At 32.0% G+C, this 22483-nt stretch overlaps 1 protein-coding gene across 34 annotated transcripts in view; it reads left to right on the top strand.

The window, feature by feature from the left end:
• The window catches only part of Lingo2 (leucine rich repeat and Ig domain containing 2), a 1124971-nt gene that overhangs the window by 119871 nt on the left and 982617 nt on the right, over positions 1-22483 (top strand). For 17 of the 34 annotated variants that reach the window (XM_063252236.1, XM_063252310.1, XM_063252381.1 and 14 more), the window contains exon 2: positions 11281-11380. The exons of the other annotated variants lie outside the window; for them this stretch is intronic. The gene's annotated coding sequence lies outside the window, so the exon portion shown is untranslated. The remainder of the gene's footprint in view (positions 1-11280; positions 11381-22483) is intronic. 34 annotated transcript variants of the gene reach the window in all.

Here is a 22483-nt window from a genome sequence, read left to right as displayed (position 1 = left end):
TCATGTATTATTTATTATGCCATCTAGGAGAGTAGTGGCAGTGTTCTGAACAATCTAGTTCATGAGATTTCTACATGCATTTTAGGGATTTTGTTTTTGTTTTCATTTTAACCAATATTGCTAAAATTGAACAGTTGAGTGGGTAACTTAAATTCTGCAATTGCATCTGCAAAACTAAGCAATCTTAAATCACAGTTATGAATATTGTCTTAAGAATGTATATTCCAAAACAAAAGATACCACTCCAAAAATAAGTGTGTATGCTGTTATGTCAAACAAATTAATAAAATAATGAAATCTGATATACCTTTATCTATTCCCATTCCTAGTCTTTCCATCAAGTTAGATAGAACGTTGGTAATTAGAGACATTCTGTGTTACAGTAAAATGGAATTTTAGTAATAAAATTTAAAGAGAGAATGGTATATACTCAATAGGCATTCTGAAATTCTCTGTAATAAAGTGTTTACTAACAAAGCCTTGTTGGTCTAGAATATTTTAGGTAATACAAAGTGATATCAATTTTGAAAATCCATGTCAAGCAAAGTAAGTGAGTAGCAGAGAAGTTCCTTTCATTATGAGTCAGTTCCTGTTAGGAGCCTATTTCAAGACGAAACATACAAAATTACTGCTAAATACTCATCGTGGTTTTGTCTTCTGGAGCAACAGAAGAAAAATTCTTTGGATATACCTACTATATGCTTGAATAAATTTACCATATCCTCACTCAGCGTAAGAATGTTTTCATATCCTATGGCAATGTTCTTTACTAATCTGATTTCTCATTTCGAATTTTGGCGACTCCTTGTAGACTACATATTCACAAATGAATAAATGTTCCATATTTATTCTGAAAATAGATTTTTTTTGGTTCTAAGAATGTTTATATTACCAAATATAACAACAAATTAAAAATTTTATTATTTTGTTGGTTTACCTGGAAATTTTGATTTAAAAAACAAAGAATATGTCATATCTTTGTTTTATATGTAAGTTATAATAAGGCCAAATACTGGTGATTCTATATCTGTGCTTCCAGTCTTTAACCAAATGTAGAACATTTACATCTATCCGTGTAATATCAGTTTTTGATGTGTTTTCATCATTATAAATTATCAAGATGAATTTGAATCCTAATTCCAAAATCAGTAACTTAAACCAACTTTTATGGCTATCAGATGATGAAATAAGGACAGCTCATTAAGTTGAAATGGAAGCAGGAACTGGTATTATTTGCATATATGTTCTAATTTCATTGAAATGCTGTATAGTTAGCTTGCTTTCATCTTTAATGTATATTTATTAGAAAATATGCTAAATGATTTATTACATCATAAATCTGCTTAAAACCAATCTAAGTAAAATATAAATGAAGATTTGTAAGAAGTTACTGATTGCCTGTTGGTTTTATATGTTTGATTTAAAAAAAATTACAAAAGACATTAATAATACCTGATTTTTCAAAATTGCGTAAGTACTCTCTTGTGAGTGATTTGTTTGGTGAATGCCATGAATTTGTATTTGATTTTTTTTTTTTTTTTTTTTTTTTTTTTTTTTTTTTTTGTGCCAGGGATCAAACTTATGACCTTGTGCTTACCAGGCAGGCGCTTATGCCGCTAAGCTAAATCCCCAGCCTTATTTTTAACTTTTTGTGAGGTTTGGGCACATTCTTAGAAATGTGAACTCATTTCTATTGGCTAGTTTGTTGTTTTCTCACTGTTTTTCCACAGATTTGATCAGAGATTAAAATGCTTAAAAGTTTTGTTTGGTAATTTCCTTTCTTATATTCTTTCCCTTTGATGGAGAAATGCAAAATGAAGATGTATTTTAAAAATTGAGCTCCCCCCCCCCCGGGCTATGATAGTGTTGTGTCATCTTCCATTAAGCATTGCATTTAATTCTCCTGTTGCTTTACACAAAGTTAATTTTGTTCTGGGCTTTAGCTTTATTGGCACTATCCCTGAAATATTGTGTCAGTGCATTTTCCCTGATGTATCCTTTCTGTTTTATTTTTAATATAGCCACTATGGTTTATATTTTTATTTAAAAGTCTGTTTTTACTTTCATTTCATCTTGTATAGTAGTAATTAGACTTATCTCTGTTGAGGTCTCTGATTAAGAAATTATTCATTCTTCTATTCTTCAATAAAATAATTTTTTTCTAACATGTAAGAGGATTTTTAATAATTTAAGTTTAAACCAATTATATACATGTTCACTTCTAGTTCCCATAATGTTTATATCAAAATTTGCTTTCTGCTTGTTGACACAAATTATACAGCGCCTGTCAGTCCTTTACATTTATCTTTTCTGTGCTACTTTTGGAAATTTCAAGTCAGATAGATCATGTATTCCAAGATTTATGTGTATTTAGGTACTTCTTTAAAAAAAATTCCAACCTTTTGTGCCCCCTGATTTGTTCATAGTCTGTTCAGTATCAGGAATAGAATTGTCCAGTTTGCTGTCACTAATTCTGTTTTTATTGTGATTTGAATTCTCTATAGAGTGTTCTTAGCCTCTGATTTATATAGTATTTTCCCTGGTTTTATTGTATTCAGGATTTAGACTTAGTAATATGACAAAATTAAGTAATATGATAACTAGTATCGAACTCATGAAATTCTTCTGTCATTTTTTGAGTGCGACATGCAACAAGCACAGTGTTCAGCTAAAGGACTTGTGTTTTTATAAGTGCTATAAGGTAGCCATTAATTGATATGTTATCCATTCCACTCTGGGTTAGTTCTGATAATTTCTGTTTGAATACAGTACTTGAAATTGCTTAATTTAAGAATTTATCAGCGATAACAATAGGAGATCTGCTTAATAAAGTTATCAAATCACATGCTTTTTATTTCTAAAAGCAAAAGAATAAAGATTTAATATAGATAAGATAGTGTCATATTTTGTCTCAAGATAGAAATAATTGGTGCTACACAATTAAGTTTCTGTATCCTTTGTTAACAAATGATTTTTAATGTCCTGCCATCCTCATTCCAATACCACCTTTGTCTTAAGTATCAACTTAATGTGTATAAATTCATTTTCCTTTGTTGCATGCCAAGTAGCATTTTACCACTGTTACCTTTTCTCCATTCAGATGTTCAGTGTATTTCTGATTTTATAGCTCAAGCATATTATATCTTGTCTCCAGGGTGCCACTTTCATCCCAGATTCACCAGAGTAACTTGGATGTTTGCAATGCAAAACACTTTGAGTAACCTTTACATAACCTACTTGTCTGAGCTGAGTATGTATCTCAAATTCCTTCTAGGTACCTAGGATTATTAAGACTCAGTTATGCTGCAATAACACTGAGCCCAACCACCAAACATCAGCCGTTGTCAAACAGACTGATCTCTTTCCCTTTTCTGCATTGTGGAGTCAAAATCTTAGCTCTGCGTTGGCTTTGCCTTGGATTCTATTTTTTCAATGCTGTCTTTAAATTCATTAAAACTTGTTTTGGAGAGCCAGGGATATAGTTCAGCAGCACAGTGCCTACCTGGCAAGTGTGAGGTCCTGAGTTCAGTTCCCAGAATTCTCTGCCAAAAATAGAAATGAAACCTTTTTTTCTCTTTCTTCCTTAATATTTCCAATAGAAATAATTATATCTTCAAAACTAGTAAATCAGAACCATACACAAACAAGGCAAATACACACAAAAGGAAGTTACATGTTGATTTTATAGATGAATTTTCTTTTTAATCTCAAGGAATTTTTCACTTATACAGTGAAAATTTTCTTTGGGAAGGTAGCACATTCATATTTGCTCTTAAATTTAGGGCTTCTGATCATTTGTTTGGTTGGTTTCTTAAGACAAGAGCTTGCTATGTAGTTCAGCCTGGCCTGGAAATTACTTTATAACTCAGAATGGGCTTGAGTGTATATCCTTCTTCCCCAACTTCATGAGTGCTGAGATTGCAGGTGTGTGCCAGTACACCTGGCTTTAAATTTATATTTTAAGAACAGAATGACATTGAAGCCAAATTTATGGTCTAAGAATATTGACTTTGGAGCTAGGCAAATTTTTGTTGCATTGCTAGCACTGTATTGAAAAAGTGTATTTATTGGAGCAAGGTTAATTAAGTAACCTTTAAATTTTCTTACATTTAAAACAGGGGCAATTGTTCTTATCAGCATTCAAAACAAATTTTCACTAGATATTCAATTGCAGATATTTTTACATTTGCATTCAAATTACCTTATCTCAAAAAACTCTCTCTCTCTCTCTCTCTCTATATATATATATATATATATATATATATATATATATATATAAACAAACATTAGAATATATATAGATATATAGATTGAATCATTAGAACATATATATATTCTAATGATTCAATACATATATATATATATATGTATATATATATATATAAACAAACATTAGAATATATATAGATATATAGATTGAATCATTAGAACATATATATATTCTAATGATTCAATACATCTTTGAAGGTGAAGAAAGAAGCAGGGTAAGTTTAAATGTATCCATTTTAAATTGCAAAACTTAGTCTCTGAGGCATATCCAACTTGTAGGAGTTGTGGACAAGATTGAACAGTATAATTTCTCTGTAGAATACAACAAAAAGTCCACAATATATAATATGTATTACACTAATTTTAACACATTTGTATCCACTGCCCCATCACTGATGCAAACTGTTGGTATGGATTTTGTGCATAGGAGTACTAAATGCTTCCATGTCTGGGTATTAGAATATTGTCACTTTTTTTATCCATTCCTCAGTTGATGGACACTTTGGTTGTTTCCAAGATCTGGCTATTACAAATTGTGCTGCTACAAACATGGGTGCACATATATCACTGTGGTATGATGTTTTCGGTTCTTCTGGGAGTATGCCTAGAAGTGGAATAGCTGGAACAAATGCGACTTCCAATCCCAGCTTTTTGAGAAATCTCCAGACTGACCTCCATGATGGTCGCACCATTCTACACTCCTAGCAGCATTTCAGGAGAGTTCCTTTTTCCCCAGAGCCTCTCCAGCATTTGTTGTTGGTCGTTTTCTTGATCCTGGCCATTCTTTCCGGAGTGAGATGCAATCTCAGTGTGATTTTAATTTGCATTTTTCTAATGAGCAATGATGATGAACGTTTTTTCATGTATTTATTTGTCATTTGTATTTCTTCATCTGAGAAGTGTTTATTCATCTCAGATGCCCATTTTTGGATTGGATCTTTGAATTCTGGGGGTCTGATTTTTTATTTTTTTATTTTTTTTTTATGTTTTAGATAAAAATCCTTTGTCTGAGGGACAGTTTACTATGATTTTTTCCCAGTTTCTGGGTTTTCTTTTCACTATGCTGCAGATTTCTTTTGACATGCAGGAACTTTTTAATAAGGGGTAGTCCCAGTTATTGATTCTGGGAAGTATTTCCCATGCAATTTGAGTCCTGTTCATGAATTCTCTACACCTCTATGTCTTCAAGGTTTTTACCCAATTTGATTTAGGTAATTCCAATAGATTTAGTGTTTCTGTTTTAATATTTAGATCTTTGATCCCTTTAGAATTTAATTTAGTACATGGTGATAGGCATGGGTGTAGTTTTAGTTTTCGGCATATGAAGAGCCAGTTTTTCCAACACCATTTATTAAAAAGACTGTCGTTCTTCCAGTGAACATGTTTGGCCCCTTTATCAAAGATGAGGTAGTTGAGTGTGTTTGTAGTTCTGGTTATATCTTCTAATCTATTCCAATGATCTTCGGCTCTGTTTTGACTCTAGTACCATGTTGATTTTACTACAGTTGCTTTGTAGTATATCTTCAAGTCAGGGATTGTGATGCCTCCTGCCTTGCCTTTGCTGTTTAGAACTGTCTTTGCTATTCTAGGTCTCTTCTCGCTCTAGTTGAATTTTAGGATTGATTTCTCTAGATCTATGAGGTATGTTGATGCTATTTTTATTGGGATTGCATTGAATCTGTATACCAGTTTTGGGAGAATGGCCACAGCTGAGGAATGGATAAAAAAGTTGAGGTATTTTTATATAATGGAGTACCACTCAGCTATAAAAAAGGATCATATTGAGATATTTATAAATAAATGGGCACAGCTTGAGATCATACTCATAAGTGAAATAAATCAAACTCACATGTATGAATACTGAATAGTTTCCCTAGTGTAAGAAATGATACAAGTACATAAAATATGTGGTAATCATGATTCCCCATTATATGGCTTTGAAGTCTTATAAAGTTTTCACTCATTAATTGGAATGGTTTTATTCTGGGCTGTTTGATATTATTGTCTGTGATGATATGAACAGCTATTTTGAAGAAAACAAGACATAATAGCTAGTGCTGATTTAAAAATAGCATGTTTTGAAGTCCCATCAAACTGTTGTTTTTCTGTCTCTTGTCATGATGTATCTTATTGGATTTTATTGTGTGATAGTATAAACAAAACTTTTTATAAGCAAAGAGATAACATAGAAACCATTGTTCGTTTTCCGTTAGCTAGTTCTAAATACCTTGTAATACTTTCATCCTCTTGAATGATTTCACATTGTCTTGATGTGTTTGATGCTATAGTATACGAAGTTATACTCAAATATTTCAAGAAAAGAGATACTATGGTAACTACTATTAAGTCGGGTTACCTTGTGGTGAAACATTATGTTGCTTAAATTGTTCTGTTCTGACCTGTATAGTTATATTGTTATGTGCTCTTTTATCTGTCTCCCCCCTTTTTAAAATTAATTTATTTTTTATTATTATTTTAAGGGAATTTTTTAAAAAAATTAGCAGAATATATTATAGTAACTTTTTTGATTTCCTATTAAGTCGATTTCAAACCTTGTATTGCTTTCACTATCTTGTTTTGACTGATTTTACTCTATTCTGTTCTGTTTGATATTACCAGTTTTGAATGTATAGGCAAATACTTTGAAGGCACTAAGATTCACTATGAAGCCCATTCTGGTTTGACTATTATTTTCTTTTGAATTTCAGTAAAGTCTCCAATGTTTAGGTTTTATTGGTTTTGTTCTGTACTGTTTTGTTCAATTTTATTATTTCCCTAATGATATAGGCAATTCTTTTTATGATAGCAAGAGGCATTATGGTAACCATTGTTGATAACCTTGTATTCTGTTTTTACATCATGTGCATGTCTATCCTTTGTTTTGACTGACTGTTTTGTTTTGTCATATTTGGTTTCATTCTCTTCCTATAAAAAGTAATAATAACTGGGGGAGTAATAAAACCCAAAATGTGTAAATGTTATTGTAAGAAAGAGAGGAAAAGAAAGTGCTCTAAAGGACACAACTGCAAGTGTGTTTAGGTGTGTAAGATAGATGACCAAATTACTAAGCTTTTGTTGGATCATTGAACACAACTGTTTGCAGTTTCACTGTTTGAATGTCTCCTTTGTATGTTTAATTTTGTACCTTGATCAACTATTTCTAAGTTGACAATATGTAATCTATTAACCAGTGATTTCTTACTGTTTTTTTTTTGAAATTCTGTATTACTTGTACTCTTTTACTGTTTTGTTTCTTTTTTCTTTAAATTAAAAAAAGTATATTGTCACTTAAGAGATTTTTTAACAAAAAATTCATTTTTATTTGTGTTCTTATTTTGTGTAATGACCCTATGTTTTTGAAGTGCTTGATTCTTACAAGTGAAATTATATGTGCTTGACTCTTACAGGTGTGAAATTATGATTGCATGTAATCTGATTAATAATACATTATCACTCACAAACACACATGTGGAACATTGATACTACACTGTGATCAGACACTATGATAGAAAGTATCCTCTCCTTCAGGTAAAAATAAAGAAGAAGGAGAATGGACTTGCTGTGATGATCAGGTGTGATCAGATAGTCCAAAAAGGAATAAACATTTTTAAAATTTCACCTTTGTTAGAAATAAATGAAATATATGTCCTTGGATAAATTCTTTCTTTTGAATTCTTTCTTTTGAAAATAACAATATCCATTCCCTAACAGTGTAAGGGTGATTAAGTACCACCATGTATTCAGATGTATCATGTAAGCTACAAACTTTTTATTGTAGTTGGCTGAGAGCTAGAACATGTTTTGGTTTTTTTTTTTTTTTTTTTTTTTTTTTTTTTTTTTTAAGATTCAGGAACTTTCACCTAGTTCACACAGTATTTTTCCAAGATAGATAGGTATTCTGTCCCATCCCATTCCTCCTTGTTCATTTTCAAAGAAGCTGGATGTATTAAATATTAAAAGATAAAATAACCCATGCTATAACCAAGTTTTATGAAAAAAACTTATATATGGCAGACTGCATGGAGTTCTTTTTCACATATAATTTCTTTAAAGCTACCTAAAAGTTTTGGATAATGCATAAATAGATCATATGACAGAAAGCACAATTCTTTGTAAGAAACTTCTTTCAGCTGGATTTGCTTATGAGAATATGCTTATTTTTCAACTTGAAATGAAAAAAAATTGTTATTAACCTAATACACAGAATTTGAGATAAACTCAGATGGAAGTAAAAAAAAATGTTTGCAATGGAAATTAATGAAAATTTTATTTCTCTTCTATGACACATTTCAGTGTCCTCTTCTTCTTTTGACTATTAGGGTCCTATCTTGTCTTAAAACTTGAGGGACAGTAAGTCTTTCTCCTATATTGATATAAATTTTGTCCAGTAATTCGATATGGAGTCTTAGCTGATCTTGTGATTGATATTTTCCTTCATTTAAAAACATTAAATAATGGATGGTTATTCTAACAATGCTAATAATGCTTTTGTTGTATATTTAGGACCATAAAATAGAAGTTCTGTTAGCAATTAAGCAAAATGCATTTACTTTCGGAAACAACACCATGCTCAAATTTCCTGAATAGTTTAAGATTTATGCTCATCTAGTAAGATAAACGTTTCCTTAAACATTTTGAAGTACTTTTGAAAATTATTTTCTCCCATTTTAACCAATCAAAAAACTCTTTATGATATATTTTTAAGATAGTAAGTTTTAAATTACATTTTAAAAGTAATTTTCATGGACGATGAACAGAGGGTCATAGCTTCAATATATTTCCTACAGATATATTCTGAATTAATATGTAAGGAACAGGAATATTGTAACAACTTTGATTTTCCAAATTAAAAGGAATTAAAATTCTGGATCAGTGATTGGTTACTTTTACTGCATATGCAAAGCCCTAGATTTGATCTCTGACATGATCAACCATGATCTTTTTTTGTACATTTGTGTATGCATGGTTTTTTTGTACATTTGTGTATGCATGCATATATGTATTTAGTCCTCTCCTGTTTGCAATCCATAATAATATCATTCATATCCCTTGTGTGATGTTGGTACCTGTACATAAAACATCTTAATTCTTTTCTTCATCCCTCTCCCCTTCCCTCTTTCATCCCATGATCTCTTGATCCCTTTGAGAATGATCTATCTCTCTAAATTCTATTATTTGTCTTTTTAAAAATCTTTTCATTTTGTTCTCTATAGTTTGGGAAGCTTAAATATTGCTTGGTTTCTTTTACAGTTCTATACACTTTTCTTTCTCTTTGTTTTTCTGGAGGTTCTAGGGATCAAACCCTTGTGTATAAAAAACAAGAACCCTACCACTGAGCAACATCCTCAGTCCTATACTTTTGTAATCTTAAAGGATAAATAAACAACAGGGAAGAATGCTGGCATATTTGTTTTTATAGGTGATCTGCCTTATTAAATTCACACATTACACAAACACATTCATGCATACAAACCTTGTAGTTCAAGGCCCAGTTTATGTACAATGTTAGGAGATGCTGTATTTCATCCATTTATTCTTTGAAATTTTCTTTATAGTTTTTCTGGTTGTTCAAAAGTTTGGTTCAGTTCTAGTATCTTACTGCTGACTTTTTATCTAGTTGATCTATTTGTGACAGTGGAGTATTAAGGCCCCCCATTACAATTGTACTAGTGCTTATTTAATTTTTCATGTCTATTAATAATTGTTTTGCATAGTCAATGCACTTGTATTTGGTGCATATATATTTATGGTTGTTATTGCTTCCTCTGCACTTTATAAGGATGTAGTGACTTTCTTTGTCTCAATCAACTTGGCGTGAAATCCCATTTTTATGCAAATAGAAAAGCTATCTCTACTTTTTGAATATTGTTTTCCTTCCTTTGACTTTCAGCCTATGCACTTCTTTTTTTAATTAAATGTGTTTCTTGTGTGTAGAACATTGCTGGATTTTGCTTCTTGCTTCATTCCAACAGTCCTTTAAGTGAAGTGAATCATTTAAGTGAAGTCCTTTATGTTTAGTGAATCAAGACCATTAACATTGATGGTTATAACTGGCATATATTCATCTGCCCTTGTTCTGTTATCCTGCTGTTGCTGACTCCTTTTTTCCCTACTGTGTTCAGTGCTGGTGGGTTCATTCTGTAGTGGTTCATGAAATTGTAATCCTTGTTATCTCTTTCTCGAATATCCTTCAGAATATTTTAGAGTGCTTGTTTTGTGTTCCTGAATTCCTCAGGTTTTCTTTGTCATGGTGGTATCTTATTTCTACATCAGTTTTGAAAGATAATATTGTGGGGTACATCAGTGTGAGTTGGAGGTTGTTTTCTTTTAGGGCTTGAAATACTTCAAAGTCTTTTTGACTTGAGAGTTTGTGTTCAGAAGTCTGCTGTGATTCTGATAAACTTTTCTGTATAAGAGACTTGTTTCTTTTTTCTAACTGCTTTTAATATTCTGTTCTTGTGTTGAATTTCTTGACTGTTATATGCCTTGGTGCAGATTTTTTTATGATCGTGGCAAATTTGGGTTCTATATGCGTCACTTATATGTTTGCCAAATTATTTTTCTCTGCTTGGGAAGCTTTCTGCTAGGAATTCTGTTAACAGATTTTTAAAATGTTATTAGCGCTATCTCCTGATTTTTTCATTGACTTTAATCAATTTTATGTTACTCTTCCCTGCATCATCTGCTAGCTGCTAGCTTGATTTCTCGGGTTGCTAGCTAATTTTAAGAAAGCTTTCTTTTTACGCTCTTATCTGCAATCCTGTCTTCTGTATTTGAAATTCTGTCTTCGTATTGGCTTGTTCTACTGTGCATACTTTCAGTGGAATTTTTAATGAAATCTATTTCATGGATTCCATTACTTTCATATGTTGGAGATTCAGTAGTTTCCATTATTTTCCTAAGGTCTTTTTTTAAAAAAATCTGCATGTGCTATAGAGAAATTAAGTATGTTTTTATTATGTTCATCATCTCTGTATTTATCTGAGATATCTTTTTTTTTTTTTTTCCTAGAACCTCTTTCGTCTGCTTTGTTGGTTCTGCAGCTACTTCAGTGTCTGAGTGGGTGGCTTTTGGATTATTATACCTCATTGCCCCACTGGGTTTGCCTCTGGTAAGCTAGAATTCTGGGGTTGCAGTGTTTTTTTGTGTCTTCTCATTTTTTTTTTTTTTTTTTTTTTTTTTTTTTTTAGTTTAATCCCTGAGTTGATGCTTGTAAATTGCCTATGGTGAGTAACTTTATTGCTAGTATTTAGAGCCCTTGGGTAACTATTGCACGGATATGTCTTCCAAGTGTATCTCCTTTTAGAGTTTTGAGTCTGTTGCAAGGCTCTAGTTCTTCAATTTATTGGAGATGAGAAGTTTCTGTCCACGTGTCTCAGCCCTGATTCTTGGGCACTGGCCTAAATTATTGTTTATGACCCTGAGATAGTCACAGTTTTGGTACAGTGAGAACAACTGATTAGAATGAGTATGTCACCTTGGCTAAAGTGGTACAATCAGCAGAACAACAGTATCAGACACAGCCTAGAAAATGACAGGCTGAGTTAATTATTAATTTGCCACATTTAATTGTATGAAGTAGATTTGTGATTATGTATCAAAATCTAAAATGAACCAGAACATTGCTCACAGTAAATAAGCTCTCAGTGTGTGATGCTATCCTTAGGGGAAAAAGTTTAGAAGGAGGAAAGAGGAAAATAGAGGATTAAAAGGAAGAGATTACAAGCAAGACTGGAGGACAAAGGAAGATCACACAAACTTTGAGAAACTGGTGAAGAAAGCAGGAGTGAAAGAGAAGGAAAAAAGTAGAACAGAAAAGATCAACAACATAAAAAAAAACTAGAAACATGTTCACACTCATAAAAATAAGAACAAGCAATCAAATAACAATATGAAACAAACAGAAGAAAAGAGAAAAAGAAATGAAGAGAATAAAATAATAAAAAAAGCGCCATTTCAAAGTGTGTCACTGCTGACACTGGTAAACACCATGGGCTGACAGATTCCAGATTGGTGTTGATTAATCCCAGCAAACCTTCTATAAACTTATAGCAGGCTAGTGGGTAATCCCAGCAAGCCCAAACTTTAGTTCCACTTAAGTTCAGGATAGTTTCTGGCTGTAAAGCTGGAACACAGGTTTGTTCAGCCTGCAACAGTCTGTGTGCCTCCTGCCAGCTTGAACTAGACTCCTTCTGGTTTGAATTTCATTATCTGACCTCCTGCCAACTTGAAATAGGCAGCCTTACGGGGTCACTGGAAGCCACAGATAGGTGCCAGCAATCACCCTCTCATGGGAGATGTCCAAACCCAAAGAACTCAACAGCCACTGTAGTGCCTCCATTCACACCTGCATTGCATTGGAGCATTTCTCCACAGAGGCCTTTAGGGTAGCCAGTGGTCACCCTGCATCTTCAGGTTCAAGCTGCCTCTCCCATGCAGAGTCTGGCTCAGGGAGAAAGTACCACCCGCCACTTCCTGCCTCTTTGAAGACTCTTTGCTCAACCTGTAGTCTTCAGTTGATGCTTCAGATCTTTCCTGGGCCCTGAAAACCCACTTCTGTCTCTCCTTGTTTCCTCACATTGCTATATTCTGGTGTCTGGATATCAAATCTCAGAGAGGCTCTTTTGCTGCAGCTTACCATTGCACCATTTTCCTGGGAGTGTCAGAAATTTTATGTTATAAATGTACATCTATGTTATATTTTTGGTTAAGTTGAATAAGATACATAGTATTCGTTAAAATTTATTTTTATTTTGAATATAGATGTCCATTGTATTAGGCCAACTTGTTTAAAAAATCACCTTCTCTATATTACCTGAGCACTTGTTTTGAAAAACAATTTATGAAATTTCTGTTAGTTTGAAGGTAGGTTCTTTAATTTATTTTATTAATTTACCTTTTTAATTCAAGTATCATAACATTTCCAGTTATTGTAATTTTATTCTGCATCTGAAATTAAGTGTTGTGGGTTCCTTGTTATTTTTCATAATTGGTTTACTATTATTTTCTTTTCATTTCAACATATACTTTAATGTTATCTCTACAAAGATGTTAAGCCTTATGACTGAAATTGAGAAAGATTTGCATCTTAAAATATCTTTAACCCATGAACATTTTATATCTTTTAATTTGCTTAGGTTTTCTTCGTTTTTTTTTTTTTTTCTTAGCCAATATTTTGTAGGCTTCAGCATAGAAATCTTTAATATGCTCATTGGATTTACCTTTAACTATCTCATATTCTTTCATATTTTAAAATTTTTATTTAAAATTGTTCTCAGTAGTAATAGAAATATAACAATCATATTTGTAACCACTGTTTATCAAGGTCAGATATATTCAAGGTTCTTTCATTAGTATATGTTTGTAATACATAATGAATACATCCATTGTGAGTAGTTGGTTCATACATACATTGCATCTCATCCATTTTAATTCCCTTCCCCTCATCTCTTTCCTTCTCCCTCCATCCATAGATTCTCATCTAATCTCCAAAAGTTTCACCTCCCTATCATCTATCTTTTGCTCTGCTCTTTAAATTATTTATAGCTTTGCTTTCTCATATAAAAGAAATGATGCAATATTTACTTTTATGTGTGTGTTGTGTTTTATTTAGCACTGTTTTCAAGGTGCATCCATTTTCCTACAGATGACTCAAATTTATCTCCCTTTATATCCAGTGTGTACATGCATCACATTTTCCTTACTCATTTATCTTTTAATAAACAGACCTCTTCCAAGATTTAGTTATTGTGAGTTGTTCATGTATTATTGTAATATGATGTTTTTAACAGTTTTGGAAAGATATCCAGAAGAGGAAGAGCTGAGTAAAATTAATTTTTAATTTAGGTTTTTGAGTAATCTCCGTAGTGATTTCCATATTGATTCTATTAGTTTATATTCTGACTAGTGTGTAAAAGGGTTTCCTTTTTCACTCACAACCTTGCTAGCATTTTTTGTTTTGGAAGTTTTGTTTGTGTTAATCACTTTTTGTTGGGTAAGATAGGGTCTCAGGGTTTTCTTTTGTTTTTCTTTATTTGCAAAGTTTTTAATAATTTTTTATATACTTATCAGTCATTTGTACTTCTTTTGAGTATGAGAATTATCTGTTCTTTTCAATTGCGCATTATACTTCAGAATTTCTCATATGTAAATTCATCACTGAAGCATACTTTTTTTTTCCTTTTTTTTCCCTGTTTTTTGTTCAGTTATCTTTAAAGCCAAGGAACTTTTTATATTTTTTTTCTTTTAATAATCTATATATTTCAATATCTTCTGTATTCCATTGCCTTAAAAAGAACTGTGCATTTTTGTCATTGTTTCTCATATGCAGTAAAATTTTGTGCAAGCTTCTTTATACAAATTGCTATGAAATTTATATTAAGAAGTACCCAGTAGGAAAGCAGTTATAAAAAATTATGAAAAATAACAAAGTAACTCAATTGGTAGTATAATCAAAATTAATACAATATAATTACAGTAATCAGTAATGGTTCTTCCTTCTCTGGTTGGTTCCAAGGTTCTCTTTATAAACTTCTAAAATTTAATCAAATTATTATGTTACTTAGTATAGTTCTCTTAGTGTGCCTTAAGTGAGTTTCTTTGATCTGTGGACATACATTCTTCTTCAAATTTTAAGTATTATTGTCTTTTAAAAATATGTTTACTGACCAGCATGATGGTGCATGTGTTTAATCCCAGCAGTTGGGAAACTGAGGCAGGCGGATTGCTGTGAGTTTGAGGCCAGCCTGAGTGAGTTGAAGGCCAGCTTGAACTGCACAGTGAAACTCTGTTTCAAAAGAAAACAAAAACATGAAAATACGTTTTCTGTAGACTTTTGTTCACTATTTATAAATATGTATACTAATTTAATTTATGTTTTCCCAGAGGCCACATCGGTAGTTTTTTTCAAGGTGTTTTTCCTCTGCGTTCTTCACTTTGGGTACCTGTATTGCTTGCCTTCAATTGCACTGATAGTTTTCAAAATGCCTCAATACTTAATCTGCTGTTAAAGAAAGTAGTTACATTTTTAGTTGTGGTGTTAATCTATTTTAATTCTAAATATTCATCTCGTATTTTATTCATCAATAAGTGATACATTTATTCTTAACCTTGTGCTTTTTTCCCCATGGGTCAGTTTCTAACAAATTTTGGTATTTAATTTGTGAACTCAGATGTCACTTTAATATATGGCTTTTCTAGACTCTTTACTGAATGCCCTGGGTGTTTAATGAAGTCTTTCTACTCTAACTGGGAAAAAATCTAACATGTGATAATCTCTGTATAATTTCAAGAAATCGGTTAGCTCCCGGCTGTCTCTGAGAGTTCTTGGGAGTGACGCACTATGGCAGTGTGGGCTCCGTGGTGTATGTTGTCAGAGAAGCAAGATGAGACTCTGGGTAGAGTGTTTGAACTCTTCTGTGTCACTTTTACTCTGGAATCCTGTCTCACAAAATCTAGCACCCTAGTGCCCCAAAGTGAAATTTTTGTCCTTGCAGTTCAGTAAGATTCCCATGAACTATTCTTTCCTACAACGGAATGACCTCAGTGAGAAAGGTACAGTTGGTACTGATTATCATTTGTTGTTCTTTCTGTCAGGCGTTTTATTCATTTCTACTTGGTTTCTAATGCCTGAGAATAATTCTTTAATAAATATTTGCCTTATCTTATGTTTGTTGACGTTAACAGTGGACATTTCATTATTGAAAACTCTTTCATGGCTGTAAAATAACATATATGCTGTTCAGTCTTTACTTAGTTTTTGATTTGTGTAGTCAAAATTACTGGTTTCTCAACCATACTTTTTAACTTTTTAAAATAACAGCTTTATTGAACTAAAATTTGAATACAGTTTACAAATTAAAGTAGATTTTGGCATATTGACAGAATGGTGCAGTCATGACCACAGTCAAATTTCAATCATGTTTTTAATCCTCCAAATAAAAGTATCCACTAACTACCATTTCTCACTCTCTGAGCCATCATTTTGGTGTTAGTGTGTTCTCTGTTCCTTTTTCCTGTTTGTCGTGGCTCTACCTACTTACCTCTAACCTTCTTTCTTCTTCAGTGCCCAGAGTTTCTAGGTCTTTTCTGGGATGATAGGTAAATGCCAGTAAATTAATTATCCACCTGCAAAACTCCAAAATGCATTATTCCAGATCTGTCACCTGGGCTTGCTTTCAGCTGGACCCATCTGTTGGAGCTTCCTGTGGGCCTTTTCATCTGCATCATAGAAGGGAGAAAGCTCCTAAGATTTTTCTGAAATTATATTATAACCTTTTCTGACTGCATTGAATTCTTGTATATGTCTTGGGCTAGCTGCATGCTGTATTAACAGAACTCAGTTGATATTTAATTAATAATAGTGGTACTTTTTCAATTGAAACTTTTTTATAAAGTTTCACTTCTGAAATCAAGGAGTCACCCCAGTAATTCTTGTGCTGGATGCTTATAATTTTAAAGTTTATTGATGTTTTAGCATCCAGGAGGTGGTATAGAAAGCACTGTGATTAACTCTCCCAAATGTCCTGCTTTGTAATATTTGAGGATAAATTTAAATAAAATCTCATTAAGAACACCTGAAAGGATAAAATGAAGAAAACTGAAATAACATATAACCACTGCAGCATTCTAAGCCTATTTTAGAGATATATTTCCAAAAATATGAATTTGTGGTTAATATGTTTGTGGCAGTGTCCTATCATACCATTAATTCTGGGCCATCTATTTGTGTTCTGGGTTGCTTTTCTTAGGATGAGCCTGGAGCGAGGACTCTGTAGCACCAAGTGGGTTGTCCCTCGCATTCTGTCAGGAATCTTTATTTCAATGAAAATGTGTTGTGCCTTTTTCATTTTTTTCTTCCCAGAGAGGATAAATTTAGTTATAAATAAACCTTTTGAATGCATTTTATTTATTTTCTTTTAGGTAGTTTTATAGAACCATTTCCCTATGTATGCATTCCATGGTAAATATGTAACTCTCCCTTTGAAAACAATAACCCCCTTTTTATAGTGATAAAAACAATGATGCAGTATTTCATAACACTAAGAAATTAGCAACGGTTTAATATAGCTCCTATTGTTCAGAGTAGTTGTTCAGATTACTAGATATAAGCATTCAAAATTGATAAACAATATAAGCACAAAATGTTCTCTTCAATAAACAAAAAAAATTAGAATATCAGTTACATGCATACGGGTATGTATATATATATATATATATATATATATATATATTTTTTTTTTTTTTTTCTTTTCCCTTCCTTATTTTCTCCTTTACCACATTCCAATTGTTCTTTCCTTATTGGCAGTTTCTTTCCCTTTCACTATATCTATTGTAGATTTTGGAACTTATTTATTTTTTTAGTTTCTTATACTGGGAAGACAATACAATACATGTTTCCATATGTGAGTATGATTTATTTCACTTAGGAGTTTGGTCCCAAGTTGCATCCATTTACCTATAAAAGCTTTGAGGTTATCCTTTATAGCTGAGTAGTACTCCATTATATAAAAATGCCACATATTTTGGGGGGAGCTTGTTTCCAAGATTTTGCTACTGCAAATCATGCTGCTTAAAATATGAATGTACACATATTTCTGTGCATGAGATTTTCAGTTCTTTTGAGAAAATATCAAGAACAGAGATAGTTGGTTCAAATGGGACCTCTAATTCTAGTTTTTTGACAAATCTCCACACTGATTTCCACAGTGGTTGTGCCAGTCTACATTTTTACCAATAGTGAAGAAGGTTTGCTTTTTCCCCACAGACCTGCCAGAATTTGTTATTGGTTGATTTCTTGATGGTAGCCATTTTTTTCTAGGATGATATGAAATCTTGATATTGTTTTAATTTGCATTCTTGAATGATTAATGATATTGACCATTTTTCACATTTATTTTCCATTTGTATTTCTTCATCTGAGAAGTGTATATTCATCTTCATTGCCCAGTTTTACACTGAGTCTTTATTTGCATGGCCTGATTTTTGAATGAAAGCTTTCAGTTTTTGGCCATTTAATATAATGTTGACTGTTGGTTTATCATAGCCTTATATCAGATTAAGGTAAGGAACATCTATTCTAATTTTGTGCATGGTTTTTTTCTCATGAATGAGTGTTGGACTTTCTCAAAAACTTTTCTGCATCTATCGAGATGATCATTTGATATATTATTTATTTTTTAAAATTTTATTTAAAGAATAAAACAGAAAAAGGATAGAAATAATACATAATTTCAAAGAAAAAATATTAAGAAATCACTAGTTGATAATTACATATTGTCCTTTTACAAATAGTCTGAGTGTAGCTGTTTTGATTGTAGGTGGCTGGTGTTCTGTATGCCTCATATATCTGGATATCATTTCCTTTTCCTATGCTTGGGAAGTTTTCCTTTATTATTTCTGTGAATAGCCTTTGTATTTCCTTTATTTTTACTCCTGCTTCTTCATTCATATTCTTTATTCTTAAGTTATAGATCCTCTTGTCATATTCTAGCCTTTGTATTGTTATTGCCTATTTCCTTGTTATTTTTAAGAGATCTTTTCTTTCATGATCACACATTACAAATTTGTCCTCAAGTTTTGATGGTAAATCCTTAGTTTCTTTCAAGCTGTTTTGCCAGCTTTCCATGGAGTATTTTATTTCCTGGTAATCTCTTCTTGTATTCTATGTTTTCTTTATAGTCTTCATTGAACATTTCTCTCTTTTTTGTGTGTGTGTTTCTCATTTTTCCATGTGTGTCTTCTTGAGAGATACTTAGCGTTTCTTGTATTAATCTACTTATATCTTGCTTTACTTGATTAAATGTTTCACTTTTGAGCTTCTCTATGAGATCCTAAAGATATCTCTTTATGTCCACTGATGCTGTGTCTGTATTGCATGTTTGCTGCCCTCAGTCTCTTTTGTATTTACCTCTTCTGGATCAATGTTTTTTAGGGCTGGGGGCTGAGGACTCTTTCTTGTTTCTTTCTCTTATTATGTTTTTGGTTTCTTCAAAACAGGTGTATAGAGGAGGTCCTAGCCCCTTTTTTTGTTGGTTATGGTTCTTCTGAAGCATGTTGGCTAGAGTTTTTTGCCCTCTCCAGTTTGTTATTGGTCACTGAGTTGCAAACAGGAGTGGCATATGCTGGCCCCTCCCTTCTGGGTCAGTCTACCATGAGTAATGCAGGTCCTTTGCCAGCTCTGTTCTCTGTTGGGCTCACCGACCTCTAACTTCAACACAACTGCAGTTCCAGCAAATTGCAGTGGCAGGAGTTCAGTTAGTTCAGTTGAAGTGGCGGGAGTTTGGGCAGCTCAACAAGTCATGGCCATGTGAGTTGGGCCACTGCAGCGAGGGCACCATGACCACTAATCTTAACTACTCAAATGGTAACCCTGGGACTGTGTGTTTGACCAGTCTTTTCCCTTTAGTTTCTTCCTGGGTAGAGAGGATCCATTTCCCTCTGTCCAGACCTTCCCACAATGTTTTATTCTGGTATCTAAGTTGTCTGTCTCAGGCAGCCTCTGTATTCTACTGCTTATCTACCCACCATCTTTTTCTAGCAACCGATCACATGATTTTTATCTTTGATTCTGTTAATATGGAGTCCTGCCTGTCCATTATCTGCACTGTATCCAGGGACCTGTTTTGTAGCTGGTGTTCACACAGGTCTCCAGGCTCCTCCTTTCACCTACTGTGTCATCCCTGGGCAATGGATGAAGAGAGGCTAATAAACTCATCCTTCTCATGCGAGCCATGCTATCCTTTGCTCCTGTGTTTTTGTTAGATACATAATTAATACTATTAATCAGAGAATTTCCATTGAAAATGCCTAAAAGTTGCCTCCTAAACCTTTGTAGGAGAAAAGCATTTAATCTGATGGCCTTAACATAGAGACAAAACAAAAACCAAATCAAATTATGATTATTTACCTGCTGTTCTCTGCCCTGAAAATAAAAAGAAGCTTACATTAATACTTTATTAAACTCTATATGAAGAGAGACAGTCTTAGAACATTAAAAAACCATAGGAAGAATTAAGTAATGAAATAAATATATGTATGTATACATATATCTGCATATATGATTTTATATTTGTAAAATCACAATAATGTTTAAAGAATGGGATAATCAAATCTGATTGAAAATGTAAGATCAAAAGAGATCAGAGAATGGTTAAAAACAAGTTAAGTTTGAATTGTAGATATAAATTTCATAATGAAATGATAGAGCCTAACAGTCTACATGATAGGGCAGAAAGATTATATAACTAAACACTTAAAATTCCTTAATATAACTACTTAATATTGATTCTGACAAATAGACATAAATTCTTACTTGAATAATACCTAGTACATATATCAATATAAAGATAAAAATATATTATCCTTAGTTTTCTTTTTTCAAAAGTAGTCCTTTTTTTAAAGTATGCTTAACTCAAAACTGTGATATAAATACTTTTGTTGTCTTAAAAGTACTTAATGTGATATGTCCTTTCAACAAAATGATGCAGGTACTATAGAAATACTGTGAAGATCCCTAAAAAAATTAAAAATATAGCTACCATATAACCCATCATTCCAATTTCTGCATATTTATTCAGAAAAACTGAAATTGGAATCTTGGGGTGATATTTGCAGCATTTTTCACTTGGCCAAGTGAAAAATGAAAATACTTTCATATCCAATGATGGATAAATGGATATGGAAATTGTAATACAGTACATACAATATAATTAACCTTGAAAAAGAAGGAAATACGGCCATGTATGATCATGTGGCCGTATTGAAAATGCCTAAAAGGTTCATCCAAAGGTATGAACCTTTGGATCAAACTAAGTAATTTTTCTTGTACAGCCTGTGCTATACTAAGTATATAGAATACAGCATTTTAAAGATATACCTTCAGTAGTATGTCTTACATTCTAAAAATCAAAACGTAGCTCACATTATGATTTTATATTCATTGTACTCAAGAAAACTTTCCTAACTTATGTCATCTATTTTGTATTATCTTAGGTTGGTAAATTTTATTTCTGTTTTGTTTTTGTTTTAATATAGTATCTCTGTGTTATATACCTTTTAGTGGATGAGTATTTCCCAGTTTGTGAATGTCTTTGTCACATTTGCATTATAAAGTCTTGAAGGACCAGAATTGTTTATTCCTCTCCTTTAGACCCATAACACCACTAAGTTGTTTGAGTATGAACACAGAAAAAAAAAAATTGTCAATGCCTGCTTTCTCCTGGAAAACTTCTGTTTTAAAGCATTTATAGTTTTGACATTGGTGGTAAATTAGAACAAGAAAACAATTACTTGGAAACATCTTTTGATACTTTGAAATAAATCTGTAAAATATTAGAAGTATCGCAAAGCAAATATAAAGTCCAAAGAAATTGGAAGTAAAAATGCCATTTAAAATATTTCTGCTTTTATTCACTTAGAATGGAGTCTAGAAGAACAGTAGGCTGCTGTAATTCAGCTCCTTTTGTTTTTCTGCATTGTGACTCCCTATAGTTAATTAATAGAGCCTTTAATAGTATTTTAATTATGCAGTTGAAAATTAAGCATGTTTAGTTTCATTACACATTGGAAGTGCTGATTTCTTTCCAGTAACTCATTAAAAATTAGACTTAGACCTAATGTTGATAAATTTAGAACTTATTAATGTACAGATATGATTACAACTGTATTTTTATTTATATTGAAAGTCTTTCCTAAATTTCATTGATATTAATATCAATTTAGTAAATGTACCATGAAGATCACATTTACTTTATTACAGATTTAATATTTGTAAAATATTTTAACACTACCTATATGAAATACTATCTTTTTTATCTTTTCTGTCTTTTAATTCATTGTATAATTTGTGCTTGTTCTGAAATTCCATACATACTGTGATAGAATATATCTTATTAATATTAGCTCTCTTAGAATATTTGGAAGAAGATATATCATATAGAATATAAATTTTATCCTTAGAAACAATTTAGGTGAATTTTTTTCTCAAATGAAAATCAACACATGTTGACAAAAATTATAAAATTTACTACAACAGTTTTCATGTAACTAGTGGAACTCCAGAATAATTGTTTCTATGTCAAAATTGATCTAAGGAAAGTGATGTACATGGATGTTATATTCTGTATTTCCTTTAAAATCCAGAATATTTTAGTAGATTGAGTTTAGTCTTACAATGAGTTATAAAAATTTAAATTTTACTTCCCATATATATATA

Source organism: Cavia porcellus, unplaced genomic scaffold (genome assembly GCF_034190915.1).
Source record: "Cavia porcellus strain 051 isolate PalLab524CR breed Dunkin Hartley unplaced genomic scaffold, mCavPor4.1 scaffold_1, whole genome shotgun sequence".
Lineage (NCBI taxonomy): Eukaryota > Metazoa > Chordata > Mammalia > Rodentia > Caviidae > Cavia > Cavia porcellus.
The sequence above is the reverse complement of the archived record's forward strand: the minus strand, read 5'-3'. Positions and strand labels throughout refer to the sequence as shown.